Source organism: Brienomyrus brachyistius, chromosome 14 (assembly GCF_023856365.1).
Source record: "Brienomyrus brachyistius isolate T26 chromosome 14, BBRACH_0.4, whole genome shotgun sequence".
Lineage (NCBI taxonomy): Eukaryota > Metazoa > Chordata > Actinopteri > Osteoglossiformes > Mormyridae > Brienomyrus > Brienomyrus brachyistius.
This window is the reverse complement of record NC_064546.1, coordinates 4,615,034-4,636,966: the sequence shown is the minus strand read 5'-3', so window position 1 is coordinate 4,636,966 and position 21,933 is coordinate 4,615,034. Positions and strand designations below refer to the sequence as shown.

Below are 21,933 nucleotides of genomic sequence, written 5' to 3'. Positions count from 1 at the left end.
GCAAGTGCATGAAATGTTTTCCCTACTAGATATTCAACGGTCAATTGTAAGTGGTGTGATTCCAAAGCGGAAGTGTTTTGGCACACCAGCAACTCAGCCACAAAGCGGCAGACCATGTAAAGTAGCAGAGCAGGGTCGCCGACTGCTGAGGAGCATAGTGCATAAAAGATGCCAATGCTCTGGTGACTCAATAGCTGCTGTAATGTTCATGTAAGTTTCATGGCCAGGTGTCCCAATACTTTTGTCCAAATAGTCTCGTTGTAACTGTTCAGTTGCAAATTTCCAGTTCTGTAAGTTGGCAACATTGTTAGTAACTATGCTTTTGGGAAGCGTACAACAGGTTAGCAGGGGAATCGTAAACACCATTATGAAGTCTTTCATACTGACATTGGCAAGAGTCTTCTATACTACCTGTAGCCTACTCTTGGTTAGCAAAGCAAATCAATACTGAAGTCAAAAGAACTCAAAGTAGAAGTCCAAATTCATGACAAACAACATGTTTATCAGCTGTACAGCTTGCTGTTTAGAGTTCTTGATTAAAATTGCATGAAAAAACTAGGATTGACTGAGATGCAAAAGAATTTCAATGTTCTTGAAACAATGCTAAAAACATAGTTATGGCTATGGTAATGTTGCACCTAAGTTTAAGTATTATAGGGATGTGTGGCAAAGTAGAAAGAATACATTTTAAAATAAGGACTTCATTTCCATTTGAGTATGTCTCGTTCCAAACTAAGCTGTTATCCATAGCAGAGAGAACTCGGCAGTAACCCACTTTGTCCTACACCCTGAGGGAACTTATTTACTTGTTTGTTTGGCAGAAGCAGCGTTGGCCAGTTCTTGAAGTATTGGGGATTAAGGGTTTGCTGATGGACTCAATGGAGAAATCATTCTGCCATCCGTGGGATTTGAACCAATGACCTTCAATTTTAAGAGACAAGGCCCTAACATGCAGGACCAGACACTGCCCCCAAAAGAGACACACACGGCCCCAACCACGCTGCGAGCAGGGTTTGAACCTGCGTGGGGAATCCCCATTGGATTTCAAGTCCAACGCCTTAACCACTCGGCCATCACAGCTGTCTGTCCAGTGGTCATTGCCACTGCCTATGGTAGTTCAACCTAACCAACATCCGAAGTGAACTGTTTCCCAAAACCGTCATACCACAGTAGTTTGAACCACGTTAGTTAGTTGGGACTACTGTAGTTCGTACTACAATGCAATGACTGAAACTTTTAAAAGAATGGTTTAAAATTAGATGAACAGGAAGATATTTCTATAGTTTGTTCAATCACTGTATACTTTGAAAGTTTATTAATAAAATAGAAAAGACAAGATACGCTTATTTGTGCAGAACATTTCACAAGTATTTTACGGAGATCAAATCACACAGAATAGCATTATACAGTAAGAATGACACGTGAAGTCAACCCAGAAGGCTCCCTCTTGGCTATGGGGATCAGTCCAGAAACTTTCACGGCTTAAGGCGACAGCGTAAACCACCGTACCACCATGCCACTGCACTAAGTGCTTGCAACATTTATGTAACTTACGCATTTAGTCTGTCTGCAATTCATTGCCAAGCCAACTCCCTGGCTGTATTTATGGCCACAGTATTGCCTTTTTTAGCAATTACATCTTTCTATTTTTCATACAGCTCCATCAGCAGTGTTTGTTCTGCCACAGAAAAAAACACCACTCTCGTTTTACACGCTTTCCAACTCATCTGATCAATCTATCATTCATTTATGCTTCTTAAATATCTTTGGTGTGCGCAGTAAATGAGACTATGTAAGTCTGTCTTGTATGAGCCTTTATTGGTTAAAACTGGACTGCGTTAGTGGAACGACGTAAGGCATACAGATGGTGCTAGTCTGAGCCTGGCTTTTCTGGGAAAGTCTGGCTTTCTTTAGTTATTTTCATGGCAGAAGCAGGGTTGGCCAGTCCCTGAATAATGGGGAATAAGGGTTTGTTGATGGTCTCAATGTAGAAATCATTCTGCCAAGCATGCGATTTCAACCAGTGACCTTCAATTTTAAGGGATAGAGCCCAAACACTGCCCCCAAAATGGACACACACGCTGCGAGCAGGGTTTGAACCTGCGTGGGGAATCCCCATTGGATTTCGAGTCCAACGCCTTAACCACTCGGCCATCACAGCTGTCTGTCATGCCTCCCTTCTTTTTGCATGGAGTGTCAATGTGATTTGTTCAGTAAATGACATACTGACAGATTTAGGAATTACTTCTGTCTGCTTTTATATCCTGGTAAGAAAACTGCAAATGTAGTGCAGATGCAAACAGAGCCCTTCTATGTCCATCTTTCCATCAGCCATGCAATCAGGTTTACAAACCCTTGTGAAAAAAGGGTCATTCTGAAGAGCTCAGGGAATTCAAGCATGGTCCTGTCATAGCATGCCACCTTTGTAATAAGCAAGTGCATGAAATGTTTTCCCTACTAGATATTCAACGGTCAATTGTAAGTGGTGTGATTCCAAAGCGGAAGTGTTTTGGCACACCAGCAACTCAGCCACAAAGCGGCAGACCATGTAAAGTAGCAGAGCAGGGTCGCCGACTGCTGAGGAGCATAGTGCATAAAAGATGCCAATGCTCTGGTGACTCAATAGCTGCTGTAATGTTCATGTAAGTTTCATGGCCAGGTGTCCCAATACTTTTGTCCAAATAGTCTCGTTGTAACTGTTCAGTTGCAAATTTCCAGTTCTGTAAGTTGGCAACATTGTTAGTAACTATGTTTTTTGGAAGCGTACAACAGGTTAGCAGGGGTATCGTAAACACCATTATGAAGTCTTTCATACTGACATTGGCAAGAGTCTTCTATACTACCTGTAGCCTACTCTTGGTTAGCAAAGCCAATCAATACTGAAGTCAAAAGAACTCAAAGTAGAAGTCCAAATTCATGACAAACAACATGTTTATCAGCTGTACAGCTTGCTGTTTAGAGTTCTTGATTAAAATTGCATGAAAAAACTAGGATTGACTGAGATGCAAAAGAATTTCAATGTTCTTGAAACAATGCTAAAAACATAGTTATGGCTATGCTAATGTTGCACCTAAGTTTAAGTATTATAGGGATGTGTGGCAAAGTAGAAAGGATACATTTTAAAATAAGGACTTCATTTCCATATGAGTATGTCTCGTTCCAAACTAAGCTGTTATCCATAGCAGAGAGAACTCGGCAGTAACCCACTTTGTCCTACACCCTGAGGGAACTTATTTACTTGTTTGTTTGGCAAAAGCAGCGTTGGCCAGTTCTTGAAGTATTGGGGATTAAGGGTTTGCTGATGGACTCAATGGAGAAATCATTCTGCCATCCGTGGGATTTGAACCAATGACCTTCAATTTTAAGAGACAAGGCCCTAACATGAAGGACCAGACACTGCCCCCAAAAGAGACACACACGGCCCCAACCACGCTGCGAGCAGGGTTTGAACCTGCGTGGGGAATCCCCATTGGATTTCAAGTCCAACGCCTTAACCACTCGGCCATCACAGCTGTCTGTCCAGTGGTCATTGCCACTGCCTATGGTAGTTCAACCTAACCAACATCCGAAGTGAACTGTTTCCCAAAACCGTCATACCACAGTAGTTTGAACCACGTTAGTTAGTTGGGACTACTGTAGTTCGTACTACAATGCAATGACTGAAACTTTTAAAAGAATGGTTTAAAATTAGATGAACAGGAAGATATTTCTATAGTTTGTTCAATCACTGTATACTTTGAAAGTTTATTAATAAAATAGAAAAGACAAGATACGCTTATTTGTGCAGAACATTTCACAAGTATTTTACGGAGATCAAATCACACAGAATAGCATTATACAGTAAGAATGACACGTGAAGTCAACCCAGAAGGCTCCCTCTTGGCTATGGGGATCAGTCCAGAAACTTTCACGGCTTAAGGCGACAGCGTAAACCACCGTACCACCATGCCACTGCACTAAGTGCTTGCAACATTTATGTAACTTACGCATTTAGTCTGTCTGCAATTCATTGCCAAGCCAACTCCCTGGCTGTATTTATGGCCACAGTATTGCCTTTTTTAGCAATTACATCTTTCTATTTTTCATACAGCTCCATCAGCAGTGTTTGTTCTGCCACAGAAAAAAACACCACTCTCGTTTTACACGCTTTCCAACTCATCTGATCAATCTATCATTCATTTATGCTTCTTAAATATCTTTGGTGTGCGCAGTAAATGAGACTATGTAAGTCTGTCTTGTATGAGCCTTTATTGGTTAAAACTGGACTGCGTTAGTGGAACGACGTAAGGCATACAGATGGTGCTAGTCTGAGCCTGGCTTTTCTGGGAAAGTCTGGCTTTCTTTAGTTATTTTCATGGCAGAAGCAGGGTTGGCCAGTCCCTGAATAATGGGGAATAAGGGTTTGTTGATGGTCTCAATGTAGAAATCATTCTGCCAAGCATGCGATTTCAACCAGTGACCTTCAATTTTAAGGGATAGAGCCCAAACACTGCCCCCAAAATGGACACACACGCTGCGAGCAGGGTTTGAACCTGCGTGGGGAATCCCCATTGGATTTCGAGTCCAACGCCTTAACCACTCGGCCATCACAGCTGTCTGTCATGCCTCCCTTCTTTTTGGATGGAGTGTCAATGTGATTTGTTCAGTAAATGACATACTGACAGATTTAGGAATTACTTCTGTCTGCTTTTATATCCTGGTAAGAAAACTGCAAATGTAGTGCAGATGCAAACAGAGCCCTTCTATGTCCATCTTTCCATCAGCCATGCAATCAGGTTTACAAACCCTTGTGAAAAAAGGGTCATTCTGAAGAGCTCAGGGAATTCAAGCATGGTCCTGTCATAGCATGCCACCTTTGTAATAAGCAAGTGCATGAAATGTTTTCCCTACTAGATATTCAACGGTCAATTGTAAGTGGTGTGATTCCAAAGCGGAAGTGTTTTGGCACACCAGCAACTCAGCCACAAAGCGGCAGACCATGTAAAGTAGCAGAGCAGGGTCGCCGACTGCTGAGGAGCATAGTGCATAAAAGATGCCAATGCTCTGGTGACTCAATAGCTGCTGTAATGTTCATGTAAGTTTCATGGCCAGGTGTCCCAATACTTTTGTCCAAATAGTCTCGTTGTAACTGTTCAGTTGCAAATTTCCAGTTCTGTAAGTTGGCAACATTGTTAGTAACTATGTTTTTTGGAAGCGTACAACAGGTTAGCAGGGGTATCGTAAACACCATTATGAAGTCTTTCATACTGACATTGGCAAGAGTCTTCTATACTACCTGTAGCCTACTCTTGGTTAGCAAAGCCAATCAATACTGAAGTCAAAAGAACTCAAAGTAGAAGTCCAAATTCATGACAAACAACATGTTTATCAGCTGTACAGCTTGCTGTTTAGAGTTCTTGATTAAAATTGCATGAAAAAACTAGGATTGACTGAGATGCAAAAGAATTTCAATGTTCTTGAAACAATGCTAAAAACATAGTTATGGCTATGCTAATGTTGCACCTAAGTTTAAGTATTATAGGGATGTGTGGCAAAGTAGAAAGGATACATTTTAAAATAAGGACTTCATTTCCATATGAGTATGTCTCGTTCCAAACTAAGCTGTTATCCATAGCAGAGAGAACTCGGCAGTAACCCACTTTGTCCTACACCCTGAGGGAACTTATTTACTTGTTTGTTTGGCAGAAGCAGCGTTGGCCAGTTCTTGAAGTATTGGGGATTAAGGGTTTGCTGATGGACTCAATGGAGAAATCATTCTGCCATCCGTGGGATTTGAACCAATGACCTTCAATTTTAAGAGACAAGGCCCTAACATGAAGGACCAGACACTGCCCCCAAAAGAGACACACACGGCCCCAACCACGCTGCGAGCAGGGTTTGAACCTGCGTGGGGAATCCCCATTGGATTTCAAGTCCAACGCCTTAACCACTCGGCCATCACAGCTGTCTGTCCAGTGGTCATTGCCACTGCCTATGGTAGTTCAACCTAACCAACATCCGAAGTGAACTGTTTCCCAAAACCGTCATACCACAGTAGTTTGAACCACGTTAGTTAGTTGGGACTACTGTAGTTCGTACTACAATGCAATGACTGAAACTTTTAAAAGAATGGTTTAAAATTAGATGAACAGGAAGATATTTCTATAGTTTGTTCAATCACTGTATACTTTGAAAGTTTATTAATAAAATAGAAAAGACAAGATACGCTTATTTGTGCAGAACATTTCACAAGTATTTTACGGAGATCAAATCACACAGAATAGCATTATACAGTAAGAATGACACGTGAAGTCAACCCAGAAGGCTCCCTCTTGGCTATGGGGATCAGTCCAGAAACTTTCACGGCTTAAGGCGACAGCGTAAACCACCGTACCACCATGCCACTGCACTAAGTGCTTGCAACATTTATGTAACTTACGCATTTAGTCTGTCTGCAATTCATTGCCAAGCCAACTCCCTGGCTGTATTTATGGCCACAGTATTGCCTTTTTTAGCAATTACATCTTTCTATTTTTCATACAGCTCCATCAGCAGTGTTTGTTCTGCCACAGAAAAAAACACCACTCTCGTTTTACACGCTTTCCAACTCATCTGATCAATCTATCATTCATTTATGCTTCTTAAATATCTTTGGTGTGCGCAGTAAATGAGACTATGTAAGTCTGTCTTGTATGAGCCTTTATTGGTTAAAACTGGACTGCGTTAGTGGAACGACGTAAGGCATACAGATGGTGCTAGTCTGAGCCTGGCTTTTCTGGGAAAGTCTGGCTTTCTTTAGTTATTTTCATGGCAGAAGCAGGGTTGGCCAGTCCCTGAATAATGGGGAAAAAGGGTTTGTTGATGGTCTCAATGTAGAAATCATTCTGCCAAGCATGCGATTTCAACCAGTGACCTTCAATTTTAAGGGATAGAGCCCAAACACTGCCCCCAAAATGGACACACACGCTGCGAGCAGGGTTTGAACCTGCGTGGGGAATCCCCATTGGATTTCGAGTCCAACGCCTTAACCACTCGGCCATCACAGCTGTCTGTCATGCCTCCCTTCTTTTTGCATGGAGTGTCAATGTGATTTGTTCAGTAAATGACATACTGACAGATTTAGGAATTACTTCTGTCTGCTTTTATATCCTGGTAAGAAAACTGCAAATGTAGTGCAGATGCAAACAGAGCCCTTCTATGTCCATCTTTCCATCAGCCATGCAATCAGGTTTACAAACCCTTGTGAAAAAAGGGTCATTCTGAAGAGCTCAGGGAATTCAAGCATGGTCCTGTCATAGCATGCCACCTTTGTAATAAGCAAGTGCATGAAATGTTTTCCCTACTAGATATTCAACGGTCAATTGTAAGTGGTGTGATTCCAAAGCGGAAGTGTTTTGGCACACCAGCAACTCAGCCACAAAGCGGCAGACCATGTAAAGTAGCAGAGCAGGGTCGCCGACTGCTGAGGAGCATAGTGCATAAAAGATGCCAATGCTCTGGTGACTCAATAGCTGCTGTAATGTTCATGTAAGTTTCATGGCCAGGTGTCCCAATACTTTTGTCCAAATAGTCTCGTTGTAACTGTTCAGTTGCAAATTTCCAGTTCTGTAAGTTGGCAACATTGTTAGTAACTATGTTTTTTGGAAGCGTACAACAGGTTAGCAGGGGTATCGTAAACACCATTATGAAGTCTTTCATACTGACATTGGCAAGAGTCTTCTATACTACCTGTAGCCTACTCTTGGTTAGCAAAGCCAATCAATACTGAAGTCAAAAGAACTCAAAGTAGAAGTCCAAATTCATGACAAACAACATGTTTATCAGCTGTACAGCTTGCTGTTTAGAGTTCTTGATTAAAATTGCATGAAAAAACTAGGATTGACTGAGATGCAAAAGAATTTCAATGTTCTTGAAACAATGCTAAAAACATAGTTATGGCTATGCTAATGTTGCACCTAAGTTTAAGTATTATAGGGATGTGTGGCAAAGTAGAAAGGATACATTTTAAAATAAGGACTTCATTTCCATATGAGTATGTCTCGTTCCAAACTAAGCTGTTATCCATAGCAGAGAGAACTCGGCAGTAACCCACTTTGTCCTACACCCTGAGGGAACTTATTTACTTGTTTGTTTGGCAGAAGCAGCGTTGGCCAGTTCTTGAAGTATTGGGGATTAAGGGTTTGCTGATGGACTCAATGGAGAAATCATTCTGCCATCCGTGGGATTTGAACCAATGACCTTCAATTTTAAGAGACAAGGCCCTAACATGAAGGACCAGACACTGCCCCCAAAAGAGACACACACGGCCCCAACCACGCTGCGAGCAGGGTTTGAACCTGCGTGGGGAATCCCCATTGGATTTCAAGTCCAACGCCTTAACCACTCGGCCATCACAGCTGTCTGTCCAGTGGTCATTGCCACTGCCTATGGTAGTTCAACCTAACCAACATCCGAAGTGAACTGTTTCCCAAAACCGTCATACCACAGTAGTTTGAACCACGTTAGTTAGTTGGGACTACTGTAGTTCGTACTACAATGCAATGACTGAAACTTTTAAAAGAATGGTTTAAAATTAGATGAACAGGAAGATATTTCTATAGTTTGTTCAATCACTGTATACTTTGAAAGTTTATTAATAAAATAGAAAAGACAAGATACGCTTATTTGTGCAGAACATTTCACAAGTATTTTACGGAGATCAAATCACACAGAATAGCATTATACAGTAAGAATGACACGTGAAGTCAACCCAGAAGGCTCCCTCTTGGCTATGGGGATCAGTCCAGAAACTTTCACGGCTTAAGGCGACAGCGTAAACCACCGTACCACCATGCCACTGCACTAAGTGCTTGCAACATTTATGTAACTTACGCATTTAGTCTGTCTGCAATTCATTGCCAAGCCAACTCCCTGGCTGTATTTATGGCCACAGTATTGCCTTTTTTAGCAATTACATCTTTCTATTTTTCATACAGCTCCATCAGCAGTGTTTGTTCTGCCACAGAAAAAAACACCACTCTCGTTTTACACGCTTTCCAACTCATCTGATCAATCTATCATTCATTTATGCTTCTTAAATATCTTTGGTGTGCGCAGTAAATGAGACTATGTAAGTCTGTCTTGTATGAGCCTTTATTGGTTAAAACTGGACTGCGTTAGTGGAACGACGTAAGGCATACAGATGGTGCTAGTCTGAGCCTGGCTTTTCTGGGAAAGTCTGGCTTTCTTTAGTTATTTTCATGGCAGAAGCAGGGTTGGCCAGTCCCTGAATAATGGGGAAAAAGGGTTTGTTGATGGTCTCAATGTAGAAATCATTCTGCCAAGCATGCGATTTCAACCAGTGACCTTCAATTTTAAGGGATAGAGCCCAAACACTGCCCCCAAAATGGACACACACGCTGCGAGCAGGGTTTGAACCTGCGTGGGGAATCCCCATTGGATTTCGAGTCCAACGCCTTAACCACTCGGCCATCACAGCTGTCTGTCATGCCTCCCTTCTTTTTGCATGGAGTGTCAATGTGATTTGTTCAGTAAATGACATACTGACAGATTTAGGAATTACTTCTGTCTGCTTTTATATCCTGGTAAGAAAACTGCAAATGTAGTGCAGATGCAAACAGAGCCCTTCTATGTCCATCTTTCCATCAGCCATGCAATCAGGTTTACAAACCCTTGTGAAAAAAGGGTCATTCTGAAGAGCTCAGGGAATTCAAGCATGGTCCTGTCATAGCATGCCACCTTTGTAATAAGCAAGTGCATGAAATGTTTTCCCTACTAGATATTCAACGGTCAATTGTAAGTGGTGTGATTCCAAAGCGGAAGTGTTTTGGCACACCAGCAACTCAGCCACAAAGCGGCAGACCATGTAAAGTAGCAGAGCAGGGTCGCCGACTGCTGAGGAGCATAGTGCATAAAAGATGCCAATGCTCTGGTGACTCAATAGCTGCTGTAATGTTCATGTAAGTTTCATGGCCAGGTGTCCCAATACTTTTGTCCAAATAGTCTCGTTGTAACTGTTCAGTTGCAAATTTCCAGTTCTGTAAGTTGGCAACATTGTTAGTAACTATGTTTTTTGGAAGCGTACAACAGGTTAGCAGGGGTATCGTAAACACCATTATGAAGTCTTTCATACTGACATTGGCATGAGTCTTCTATACTACCTGTAGCCTACTCTTGGTTAGCAAAGCAAATCAATACTGAAGTCAAAAGAACTCAAAGTAGAAGTCCAAATTCATGACAAACAACATGTTTATCAGCTGTACAGATTGCTGTTTAGAGTTCTTGATTAAAATTGCATGAAAAAACTAGGACTGACTGAGATGCAAAAGAATTTCAATGTTCTTGAAACAATGCTAAAAACATAGTTATGGCTATGCTAATGTTGCACCTAAGTTTAAGTATTATAGGGATGTGTGGCAAAGTAGAAAGAATACATTTTAAAATAAGGACTTCATTTCCATTTGAGTATGTCTCGTTCCAAACTAAGCTGTTATCCATAGCAGAGAGAACTCGGCAGTAACCCACTTTGTCCTACACCCTGAGGGAACATATTTACTTGTTTGTTTGGCAGAAGCAGCGTTGGCCAATTCTTGAAGTATTGGGGATTAAGGGTTTGCTGATGGACTCAATGGAGAAATCATTCTGCCATCCGTGGGATTTGAACCAATGACCTTCAATTTTAAGAGACAAGGCCCTAACATGAAGGACCAGACACTGCCCCCAAAGGAGACACACACGGCCCCAACCACGCTGCGAGCAGGGTTTGAACCTGCGTGGGGAATCCCCATTGGATTTCAAGTCCAACGCCTTAACCACTCGGCCATCACAGCTGTCTGTCCAGTGGTCATTGCCACTGCCTATGGTAGTTCAAGCTAACCAACATCCGAAGTGAACTGTTTCCCAAAACCGTCATACCACAGTAGTTTGAACCACGTTAGTTAGTTGGGACTACTGTAGTTCGTACTACAATGCAATGAATGAAACTTTTAAAAGAATGGTTTAAAATGAGATGAACAGGAAGATATTTCTATAGTTTGTTCAATCACTGTATACTTTGAAAGTTTATTAATAAAATAGAAAAGACAAGATACGCTTATTTGTGCAGAACATTTCACAAGTATTTTACGGAGATCAAATCACACAGAATAGCATTATACAGTAAGAATGACACGTGAAGTCAACCCAGAAGGCTCCCTCTTGGCTATGGGGATCAGTCCAGGAACTTTCACGGCTTAAGGCGACAGCGTAAACCACCGTACCACCATGCCACTGCACTAAGTGCTTGCAACATTTATGTAACTTACGCATTTAGTCTGTCTGCAATTCATTGCCAAGCCAACTCCCTGGCTGTATTTATGGCCACAGTATTGCCTTTTTTTAGCAATTACATCTTTCTATTTTTCATACAACTCCATCAGCAGTGCTTGTTCTGCCACAGAAAAAAACACCACTCTCGTTTTACACGCTTTCCAACTCATCTGATCAATCTATCATTCATTTATGCTTCTTAAATATCTTTGGTGTGCGCAGTAAACGAGACTATGTAAGTTTGTCTTGTATGAGCCTTTATTGGTTAAAACTGGACTGCGTTAGTGGAACGACGTAAGGCATAGAGATGGTGCTAGTCTGAGCCTGACTTTTCTGGGAAAGTCTGGCTTTCTTTAGTTATTTTCATGGCAGAAGCAGGGTTGGCCAGTGCCTGAATAATGGTTTGTTGATGGTCTCAATGTAGAAATCATTCTGCCAAGCATGCGATTTCAACCAGTGACCTTCAATTTTAAGGGATAGAGCCCAAACACTGCCCCCAAAATGGACACACACGCTGCGAGCAGGGTTTGAACCTGCGTGGGGAATCCCCATTGGATTTCGAGTCCAACGCCTTAACCACTCGGCCATCACAGCTGTCTGTCATGCCTCCCTTCTTTTTGCATGGAGTGTCAATGTGATTTGTTCAGTAAATGACATACTGACAGATTTAGGAATTACTTCTGTCTGCTTTTATATCCTGGTAAGAAAACTGCAAATGTAGTGCAGATGCAAACAGAGCCCTTCTATGTCCATCTTTCCATCAGCCATGCAATCAGGTTTACAAACCCTTGTGAAAAAAGGGTCATTCTGAAGAGCTCAGGGAATTCAAGCATGGTCCTGTCATAGCATGCCACCTTTGTAATAAGCAAGTGCATGAAATGTTTTCCCTACTAGATATTCAACGGTCAATTGTAAGTGGTGTGATTCCAAAGCGGAAGTGTTTTGGCACACCAGCAACTCAGCCACAAAGCGGCACACAATGTAAAGTAACAGAGCAGGGTCGCCGACTGCTGAGGAGCATAGTGCATAAACGATGCCAGTGCTCTGGTGACTCAATAGCTGCTGTAATGTTCATGTAAGTTTCATGGCCAGGTGTCCCAATACTTTTGTCCAAATAGTCTCGTTGTAACTGTTCAGTTGCAAATTTCCAGTTCTGTAAGTTGGCAACATTGTTAGTAACTATGTTTTTGGGAAGCGTACAACAGGTTAGCAGGGGAATCGTAAACACCATTATGAAGTCTTTCATACTGACATTGGCAAGAGTCTTCTATACTACCTGTAGCCTACTCTTGGTTAGCAAAGCAAATCAATACTGAAGTCAAAAGAACTCAAAGTAGAAGTCCAAATTCATGACAAACAACATGTTTATCAGCTGTACAGCTTGCTGTTTAGAGTTCTTGATTAAAATTGCATGAAAAAACTAGGATTGACTGAGATGCAAAAGAATTTCAATGTTCTTGAAACAATGCTAAAAACATAGTTATGGCTATGCTAATGTTGCACCTAAGTTTAAGTATTATAGGGATGTGTGGCAAAGTAGAAAGAATACATTTTAAAATAAGGACTTCATTTCCATTTGAGTATGTCTCGTTCCAAACTAAGCTGTTATCCATAGCAGAGAGAACTCGGCAGTAACCCACTTTGTCCTACACCCTGAGGGAACTTATTTACTTGTTTGTTTGGCAGAAGCAGCGTTGGCCAGTTCTTGAAGTATTGGGGATTAAGGGTTTGCTGATGGACTCAATGGAGAAATCATTCTGCCATCCGTGGGATTTGAACCAATGACCTTCAATTTTAAGAGACAAGGCCCTAACATGAAGGACCAGACACTGCCCCCAAAGGAGACACACACGGCCCCAACCACGCTGCGAGCAGGGTTTGAACCTGCGTGGGGAATCCCCATTGGATTTCAAGTCCAACGCCTTAACCACTCGGCCATCACAGCTGTCTGTCCAGTGGTCATTGCCACTGCCTATGGTAGTTCAAGCTAACCTACATCCGAAGTGAACTGTTTCCCAAAACCGTCATACCACAGTAGTTTGAACCACGTTAGTTAGTTGGGACTACTGTAGTTCGTACTACAATGCAATGACTGAAACTTTTAAAAGAATGGTTTAAAATGAGATGAACAGGAAGATATTTCTATAGTTTGTTCAATCACTGTATACTTTGAAAGTTTATTAATAAAATAGAAAAGACAAGATACGCTTATTTGTGCAGAACATTTCACAAGTATTTTACGGAGATCAAATCACACAGAATAGCATTATACAGTAAGAATGACACGTGAAGTCAACCCAGAAGGCTCCCTCTTGGCTATGGGGATCAGTCCAGAAACTTTCACGGCTTAAGGCGACAGCGTAAACCACCGTACCACCATGCCACTGCACTAAGTGCTTGCAACATTTATGTAACTTACGCATTTAGTCTGTCTGCAATTCATTGCCAAGCCAACTCCCTGGCTGTATTTATGGCCACAGTATTGCCTTTTTTAGCAATTACATCTTTCTATTTTTCATACAGCTCCATCAGCAGTGTTTGTTCTGCCACAGAAAAAAACACCACTCTCGTTTTACACGCTTTCCAACTCATCTGATCAATCTATCATTCATTTATGCTTCTTAAATATCTTTGGTGTGCGCAGTAAATGAGACTATGTAAGTCTGTCTTGTATGAGCCTTTATTGGTTAAAACTGGACTGCGTTAGTGGAACGACGTAAGGCATACAGATGGTGCTAGTCTGAGCCTGGCTTTTCTGGGAAAGTCTGGCTTTCTTTAGTTATTTTCATGGCAGAAGCAGGGTTGGCCAGTCCCTGAATAATGGGGAATAAGGGTTTGTTGATGGTCTCAATGTAGAAATCATTCTGCCAAGCATGCGATTTCAACCAGTGACCTTCAATTTTAAGGGATAGAGCCCAAACACTGCCCCCAAAATGGACACACACGCTGCGAGCAGGGTTTGAACCTGCGTGGGGAATCCCCATTGGATTTCGAGTCCAACGCCTTAACCACTCGGCCATCACAGCTGTCTGTCATGCCTCCCTTCTTTTTGCATGGAGTGTCAATGTGATTTGTTCAGTAAATGACATACTGACAGATTTAGGAATTACTTCTGTCTGCTTTTATATCCTGGTAAGAAAACTGCAAATGTAGTGCAGATGCAAACAGAGCCCTTCTATGTCCATCTTTCCATCAGCCATGCAATCAGGTTTACAAACCCTTGTGAAAAAAGGGTCATTCTGAAGAGCTCAGGGAATTCAAGCATGGTCCTGTCATAGCATGCCACCTTTGTAATAAGCAAGTGCATGAAATGTTTTCCCTACTAGATATTCAACGGTCAATTGTAAGTGGTGTGATTCCAAAGCGGAAGTGTTTTGGCACACCAGCAACTCAGCCACAAAGCGGCAGACCATGTAAAGTAGCAGAGCAGGGTCGCCGACTGCTGAGGAGCATAGTGCATAAAAGATGCCAATGCTCTGGTGACTCAATAGCTGCTGTAATGTTCATGTAAGTTTCATGGCCAGGTGTCCCAATACTTTTGTCCAAATAGTCTCGTTGTAACTGTTCAGTTGCAAATTTCCAGTTCTGTAAGTTGGCAACATTGTTAGTAACTATGTTTTTTGGAAGCGTACAACAGGTTAGCAGGGGTATCGTAAACACCATTATGAAGTCTTTCATACTGACATTGGCAAGAGTCTTCTATACTACCTGTAGCCTACTCTTGGTTAGCAAAGCCAATCAATACTGAAGTCAAAAGAACTCAAAGTAGAAGTCCAAATTCATGACAAACAACATGTTTATCAGCTGTACAGCTTGCTGTTTAGAGTTCTTGATTAAAATTGCATGAAAAAACTAGGATTGACTGAGATGCAAAAGAATTTCAATGTTCTTGAAACAATGCTAAAAACATAGTTATGGCTATGCTAATGTTGCACCTAAGTTTAAGTATTATAGGGATGTGTGGCAAAGTAGAAAGGATACATTTTAAAATAAGGACTTCATTTCCATATGAGTATGTCTCGTTCCAAACTAAGCTGTTATCCATAGCAGAGAGAACTCGGCAGTAACCCACTTTGTCCTACACCCTGAGGGAACTTATTTACTTGTTTGTTTGGCAGAAGCAGCGTTGGCCAGTTCTTGAAATATTGGGGATTAAGGGTTTGCTGATGGACTCAATGGAGAAATCATTCTGCCATCCGTGGGATTTGAACCAATGACCTTCAATTTTAAGAGACAAGGCCCTAACATGCAGGACCAGACACTGCCCCCAAAAGAGACACACACGGCCCCAACCACGCTGCAAGCAGGGTTTGAACCTGCGTGGGGAATCCCCATTGGATTTCAAGTCCAACGCCTTAACCACTCGGCCATCACAGCTGTCTGTCCCGAGGTCATTGCCACTGCCTATGGTAGTTCAACCTAACCAACATCCGAAGTGAACTGTTTCCCAAAACCGCCATACCACAGTAGTTTGAACCACGTTAGTTAGTTGGGACTACTGTAGTTCGTACTACAATGCAATGACTGAAACTTTTAAAAGAATGGTTTAAAATAAGATGAACAGGAAGATATTTCTATAGTTTGTTCAATCACTGTATTCTTTGAAAGTTTATTAATAAAATAGAAAAGACAAGATACGCTTATTTGTGCAGAACATTTCACAAGTATTTTACGGAGATCAAATCACACAGAATAGCATTATACAGTAAGAATGACACGTGAAGTCAACCCAGAAGGCTCCCTCTTGGCTATGGGGATCAGTCCAGAAACTTTCACGGCTTAAGGCGACAGCATAAACCACCGTACCACCATGCCACTGCACTAAGTGCTTGCAACATTTATGTAACTTACGCATTTAGTCTGTCTGCAATTCATTGCCAAGCCAACTCCCTGGCTGTATTTATGGCCACAGTATTGCCTTTTTTAGCAATTACATCTTTCTATTTTTCATACAGCTCCATCAGCAGTGTTTGTTCTGCCACAGAAAAAAAACACCACTGTCGTTTTACACGCTTTCCAACTCATCTGATCAATCTATCATTAATTTATGCTTCTTAAATATCTTTGGTGTGCGCAGTAAATGAGACTATGTAAGTCTGTCTTGTATGAGCCTTTATTGGTTAAAACTGGACTGCGTTAGTGGAACGACGTAAGGCATAGAGATGGTGCTAGTCTGAGCCTGACTTTTCTGGGAAAGTCTGGCTTTCTTTAGTTATTTTCATGGCAGAAGCAGGGTTAGCCAGTCCCTGAATAATGGGGAATAAGGCTTTGTTGATGGTCTCAATGTAGAAATCATTCTGCCAAGCACGCGATTTCAACCAGTGACCTTCAATTTTAAGGGATAGAGCCCAAACATGCAGGACCACACACTGCCCCCAAAATGGACACACACGCTGCGAGCAGGGTTTGAACCTGCGTGGGGAATCCCCATTGGATTTCGAGTCCAACGCCTTAACCACTCGGCCATCACAGCTGTCTGTCATGCCTCCCTTCTTTTTGCATGGAGTGTCAATGTGATTTGTTCAGTAAATGACATACTGACAGATTTAGGAATTACTTCTGTCTGCTTTTATATCCTGGTAAGAAAACTGCAAATGTAGTGCAGATGCCAACAGAGCCCTTCTATGTCCATCTTTCCATCAGCCATGCAATCAGGTTTACAAACCCTTGTGAAAAAAGGGTCATTCTGAAGAGCTCAGGGAATTCAAGCATGGTCCTGTCATAGCATGGCACCTTTGTAATAAGCAAGTGCATGAAATGTTTTCCCTACTAGATATTCAACGGTCAATTGTAAGTGGTGTGATTCCAAAGCGGAAGTGTTTTGGCACACCAGCAACTCAGCCACAAAGCGGCAGACCATGTAAAGTAACAGAGCAGGGTCGCCGACTGCTGAGGAGCATAGTGCATAAAAGATGCCAATGCTCTGGTGACTCAATAGCTGCTATAATGTTCATGTAAGTTTCATGGCCAGGTGTCCCAATACGTTTGTCCAAATAGTCTCGTTGTAACTGTTCAGTTGCAAATTTCCAGTTCTGTAAGTTGGCAACATTGTTAGTAACTATGTTTTTGGGAAGCGTACAACGGGTTAGCAGGGGAATCGTAAACACCATTATGAAGTCTTTCATACTGACATTGGCAAGAGTCTTCTATACTACCTGTAGCCTACTCTTGGTTAGCAAAGCAAATCAATACTGAAGTCAAAAGAACTCAAAGTAGAAGTCCAAATTCATTACAAACAACATGTTTATCAGCTGTACAGCTTGCTGTTTAGAGTTCTTGATTAAAATTGCATGAAAAAACTAGGATTGACTGAGATGCAAAAGAATTTCAATGTTCTTGAAACAATGCTAAAAACATAGTTATGGCTATGCTAATGTTGCACCTAAGTTTAAGTATTATAGGGATGTGTGGCAAAGTAGAAAGAATACATTTTAAAATAAGGACTTCATTTCCATATGAGTATGTCTCGTTCCAAACTAAGCTGTTATCCATAGCAGAGAGAACTCGGCAGTAACCCACTTTGTCCTACACCCTGAGGGAACTTATTTACTTGTTTGTTTGGCAGAAGCAGCGTTGGCCAGTTCTTGAAATATTGGGGATTAAGGGTTTGCTGATGGACTCAATGGAGAAATCATTCTGCCATCCGTGGGATTTGAACAAATGACCTTCAATTTTAAGAGACAAGGCCCTAACATGCAGGACCAGACACTGCCCCCAAAAGAGACACACACGGCCCCAACCACGCTGCGAGCAGGGTTTGAACCTGCATGGGGAATCCCCATTGGATTTCAAGTCCAACGCCTTAACCACTCGGCAATCACAGCTGTCTGTCCCGAGGTCATTGCCACTGCCTATGGTAGTTCAACCTAACCAACATCCGAAGTGAACTGTTTCCCAAAACCGCCATACCACAGTAGTTTGAACCACGTTAGTTAGTTGGGACTACTGTAATTCGTACTACAATGCAATGACTGAAACTTTTAAAAGAATGGTTTAAAATAAGATGAACAGGAAGATATTTCTATAGTTTGTTCAATCACTGTATTCTTTGAAAGTTTATTAATAAAATAGAAAAGACAAGATACGCTTATTTGTGCAGAACATTTCACAAGTATTTTACGGAGATCAAATCACACAGAATAGCATTATACAGTAAGAATGACACGTGAAGTCAACCCAGAAGGCTCCCTCTTGGCTATGGGGATCAGTCCAGAAACTTTCACGGCTTAAGGCGACAGCATAAACCACCGTACCACCATGCCACTGCACTAAGTGCTTGCAACATTTATGTAACTTACGCATTTAGTCTGTCTGCAATTCATTGCCAAGCCAACTCCCTGGCTGTATTTATGGCCACAGTATTGCCTTTTTTAGCAATTACATCTTTCTATTTTTCATACAGCTCCATCAGCAGTGTTTGTTCTGCCACAGAAAAAAAACACCACTGTCGTTTTACACGCTTTCCAACTCATCTGATCAATCTATCATTCATTTATGCTTCTTAAATATCTTTGGTGTGCGCAGTAAATGAGACTATGTAAGTCTGTCTTGTATGAGCCTTTATTGGTTAAAACTGGACTGCGTTAGGGGAACGACGTAAGGCATAGAGATGGTGCTAGTCTGAGCCTGACTTTTCTGGGAAAGTCTGGCTTTCTTTAGTTATTTGCATGGCAGAAGCAGGGTTAGCCAGTCCCTGAATAATGGGGAATATGGGTTTGTTGATGGTCTCAATGTAGAAATCATTCTGCCAAGCATGCGATTTCAACCAGTGACCTTCAATTTTAAGGGATAGAGCCCAAACATGCAGGACCACACACTGCCCCCAAAATGGACACACACGCTGCGAGCAGGGTTTGAACCTGCGTGGGGAATCCCCATTAGATTTCGAATCCAACACTTTAAACACTCTGCCATTACCGTTGACTGTCTAGCCGTCATTGCCACTGCCTATGGTAGTTCACGCCAGGTGCAACAGATTCTTTGACTTCTGATCAAGTTTGTATGAGCTATGCTTTTGCACAACTCTCTGCAGTAGATTTTTTTAGACCAGCTTCACCACAATGATGTGACTAATGTGTTTCTCTACAAAGTCAGTAGGCGATTGGAATTTTTCAGCTCTGTCATAATCTTGTGGGTCACTGTCGTAAATGCAGTTCATCATTCACTGAAACATCGTTCTGTGGTGCATGATTAGAGATGTTGATTCAGTGTGACGCATCACAGTGCCTCACTGTAATACAGCCAATCAAAGCAAAGCTCACCAATATATCTATGAGAACATCAAACAAGGAACGATTGCGTATTTCATATTAGGGTTAGATAATAGAAAACTGAACACCTTCATAAAAAAATACCCAATATTTTAGTATGATCCACACATTTCGAGTTTTACGCCAATAGCCAGTACTTTAACCCGCTCAGAACAGGTTACGCATGCAGGACAAATTTCCATGTTAATACACCTCATTCCAAACTGAGCTAGTAGTAAGCCCACTTTGTCCTACACCCTGAGGGAACTTATTTACTTGTTTGTTTGGCAGAAGCAGCGTTGGCCAGTCCCTGAATAATGGGGAATAAGGGTTTGTTGATGGTATCAATGTAGAAATCATTCTGCCAAGCACGCGATTTCAACCAATGACCTTCAATTTTAAGAGATAGAGTCCTAACATGCAGGACCACACACTGCCCCCAAAATGGACACACACACTGCGAGCAGGGTTTGAACCTGCGTTTGTATGCATTGGATTTCGAGTCCAACGCCTTAACCACTCTGCCATCGCAGCCACCTGTCACGCCGCCCTTGTTTTTAGATGGAGTGTCAATGTGATTTGTTCAGTAAATGACATACTGACAGATTTAGGAATTACTTCTGTCTGCTTTTATAGCCTGGTATGAAAACTGCAAATGTTGTGCAGATGCAAACAGACACCTTCTGTCTCCACCTCTCCATCAGATGGCTTGACTCAGAGAATTAATAAACAATATTTGCTTCTCACCTCGAGTCTGGATCCCAAATGTCTGTACTGTATACTGTATACTGTAGCTGTGACTTTACTGTAGCCGTGAAGTCATGATGATTAATGTCAGTGGTGTTACAGCTATATAGGACAGAGAAATTTCTTGAAGCCTAATAAAAGGTTTAAATGTATTTTGAGGCTTATTGCTTTCTTCCATTCCATTACAGAAGAGAACCCAGGATGGGCACCATTCTATCACAGGGCACAATCACACACCGTCCAATCACACATTCACACAGAAAGGCAATTTGGCAGCTCCAATAAACCTCAGCATGTTTTTGGACTAGGGTCGGAAACTGCAGTAGCTGGAGGAAACCCCATGATGAAGAGGGGGAAAAAAATTCAAATTCCACGCACATGCAACCCTGAAGGAGACTCTAACCCCTTATTAATGTCAGCTTGTGCGCGTCTCTCAGACACTTCCAGAGGCTCCATACCTTGGGGGGCAGCCTGAACACCAAGTCCACCAGCATGCACGGCTTCCTCCCAAACATGAAGGTAACTGCACTGCCACCCAGTATCCCACAGGAGCATAGGCAGGTGGAGGTCCCAGTCATGCTGGTGAGTGTCGACCAGAATAGTGACCTGTGTGACAAACATGTGATTGAACAGCTCCATCAACCCATGACTTTACGAATGAAGAGGGGCGATATGGATCTTCAATCAAACAATCCATCAATCAATTTATTTTTATATAGCTCATTTTCACCGCATTACATTGTCTTTACATTATCCTGCCCAATGTCCCCAGAGAGTCAGCCAGAGATGATAGTAGCAAAGAAAAACTGCCTCACAGGAAGAAACCCTGGGAGGAGCCAAACTCAAAGGGGTAGCTGGCAGGGAATGTCCAACATAATTAAGTCCTGATATATAGTATTGTTTGTATTGTGAATAGTCTAGGTATAAATGTGGAAGGTCCAGTGGAATTATGGAATCTGATGCTTATGTCATGCCCGGCTCGTCCGCTCCTCCTGTGTACCACGCCCCCTGCTTACCCACGTGTGTTTCCCGGATCGTACCCAGCTGTGTCCGTTTGCTTTCAATCAGTCTTGTGCATTTAAGTCCTGGTCTCCCCAGTTTTCCTTGTCTGTCATTGATGTAAGTCGGCATTTCATGTCTCCTGCTCCCAGTTTGTTTATTAAATCCCTGGTTTACCCCAACTTCCGCCTGCTTCCTGCCCGTTCGCCTCGCACGATCGCCGTTCCGTCCGGCTTTGAGTGTGACAGAATGACAGACCAGAAAAACAAGGCAAAGCGGCAGACCGACAACGATCGGCTTGGTCTCCTGCAGGAGATTCATTACTGGCTCAACCAGCCGGTCGCGCTGGACCTAGCCACTCACAGCTGCGACCTCCTGCTGACCATGTCTCCGGAAGGGGACAGGAAAGTCCTGGAGGAGGTGCGCTCCAACCTCTATCAGTTAGTTCAAAGACTGACAATACGGAGGTTGGGCTTTGACGCACCGTGCGCCGCGGAGGTGATTACCCCGTCTCCCTTCCTAGCGGAGAGGGAGCAACCCTCCACAAGCGCTGCGACGACCAGAAAGAAGAGGAAAAAGAGGAAGCTAGTGACCGTTCCCACTCTCAATTTGGGGGCATGTACGCTCTCCCCCGCTCCTCTTCCGACCTTGG

The 21,933-nt window shown here is 42.4% G+C and overlaps 16 non-coding genes across 16 annotated transcripts; all 16 read right to left on the bottom strand.

Moving 5' to 3' along the window:
- Positions 1–998: 998 nt before the first annotated feature.
- Positions 999–1,080, bottom strand: trnas-uga (transfer RNA serine (anticodon UGA)). Its single transcript has one exon. It is a non-coding gene; the product is annotated as a tRNA-Ser (tRNA).
- A 999-nt stretch (positions 1,081–2,079) lies between these two features.
- On the bottom strand, positions 2,080–2,161 carry trnas-cga (transfer RNA serine (anticodon CGA)). Its single transcript has one exon. It is a non-coding gene; the product is annotated as a tRNA-Ser (tRNA).
- A 1,269-nt stretch (positions 2,162–3,430) lies between these two features.
- trnas-uga (transfer RNA serine (anticodon UGA)) lies at positions 3,431–3,512 on the bottom strand. The gene has a single exon. It is a non-coding gene; the product is annotated as a tRNA-Ser (tRNA).
- A 999-nt stretch (positions 3,513–4,511) lies between these two features.
- trnas-cga (transfer RNA serine (anticodon CGA)) lies at positions 4,512–4,593 on the bottom strand. The gene has a single exon. It is a non-coding gene; the product is annotated as a tRNA-Ser (tRNA).
- A 1,269-nt stretch (positions 4,594–5,862) lies between these two features.
- Positions 5,863–5,944, bottom strand: trnas-uga (transfer RNA serine (anticodon UGA)). Its single transcript has one exon. It is a non-coding gene; the product is annotated as a tRNA-Ser (tRNA).
- A 999-nt stretch (positions 5,945–6,943) lies between these two features.
- On the bottom strand, positions 6,944–7,025 carry trnas-cga (transfer RNA serine (anticodon CGA)). Its single transcript has one exon. It is a non-coding gene; the product is annotated as a tRNA-Ser (tRNA).
- Positions 7,026–8,294: 1,269 nt separating this feature from the next.
- Positions 8,295–8,376, bottom strand: trnas-uga (transfer RNA serine (anticodon UGA)). Its single transcript has one exon. It is a non-coding gene; the product is annotated as a tRNA-Ser (tRNA).
- Positions 8,377–9,375: 999 nt separating this feature from the next.
- On the bottom strand, positions 9,376–9,457 carry trnas-cga (transfer RNA serine (anticodon CGA)). Its single transcript has one exon. It is a non-coding gene; the product is annotated as a tRNA-Ser (tRNA).
- A 1,269-nt stretch (positions 9,458–10,726) lies between these two features.
- On the bottom strand, positions 10,727–10,808 carry trnas-uga (transfer RNA serine (anticodon UGA)). Its single transcript has one exon. It is a non-coding gene; the product is annotated as a tRNA-Ser (tRNA).
- Positions 10,809–11,798: 990 nt separating this feature from the next.
- Positions 11,799–11,880, bottom strand: trnas-cga (transfer RNA serine (anticodon CGA)). Its single transcript has one exon. It is a non-coding gene; the product is annotated as a tRNA-Ser (tRNA).
- A 1,269-nt stretch (positions 11,881–13,149) lies between these two features.
- trnas-uga (transfer RNA serine (anticodon UGA)) lies at positions 13,150–13,231 on the bottom strand. The gene has a single exon. It is a non-coding gene; the product is annotated as a tRNA-Ser (tRNA).
- A 999-nt stretch (positions 13,232–14,230) lies between these two features.
- Positions 14,231–14,312, bottom strand: trnas-cga (transfer RNA serine (anticodon CGA)). Its single transcript has one exon. It is a non-coding gene; the product is annotated as a tRNA-Ser (tRNA).
- Positions 14,313–15,581: 1,269 nt separating this feature from the next.
- trnas-uga (transfer RNA serine (anticodon UGA)) lies at positions 15,582–15,663 on the bottom strand. Its single transcript has one exon. It is a non-coding gene; the product is annotated as a tRNA-Ser (tRNA).
- A 1,014-nt stretch (positions 15,664–16,677) lies between these two features.
- Positions 16,678–16,759, bottom strand: trnas-cga (transfer RNA serine (anticodon CGA)). Its single transcript has one exon. It is a non-coding gene; the product is annotated as a tRNA-Ser (tRNA).
- A 1,269-nt stretch (positions 16,760–18,028) lies between these two features.
- trnas-uga (transfer RNA serine (anticodon UGA)) lies at positions 18,029–18,110 on the bottom strand. Its single transcript has one exon. It is a non-coding gene; the product is annotated as a tRNA-Ser (tRNA).
- Positions 18,111–19,990: 1,880 nt separating this feature from the next.
- Positions 19,991–20,069, bottom strand: trnas-cga (transfer RNA serine (anticodon CGA)). The gene has a single exon. It is a non-coding gene; the product is annotated as a tRNA-Ser (tRNA).
- Positions 20,070–21,933: the final 1,864 nt, after the last annotated feature.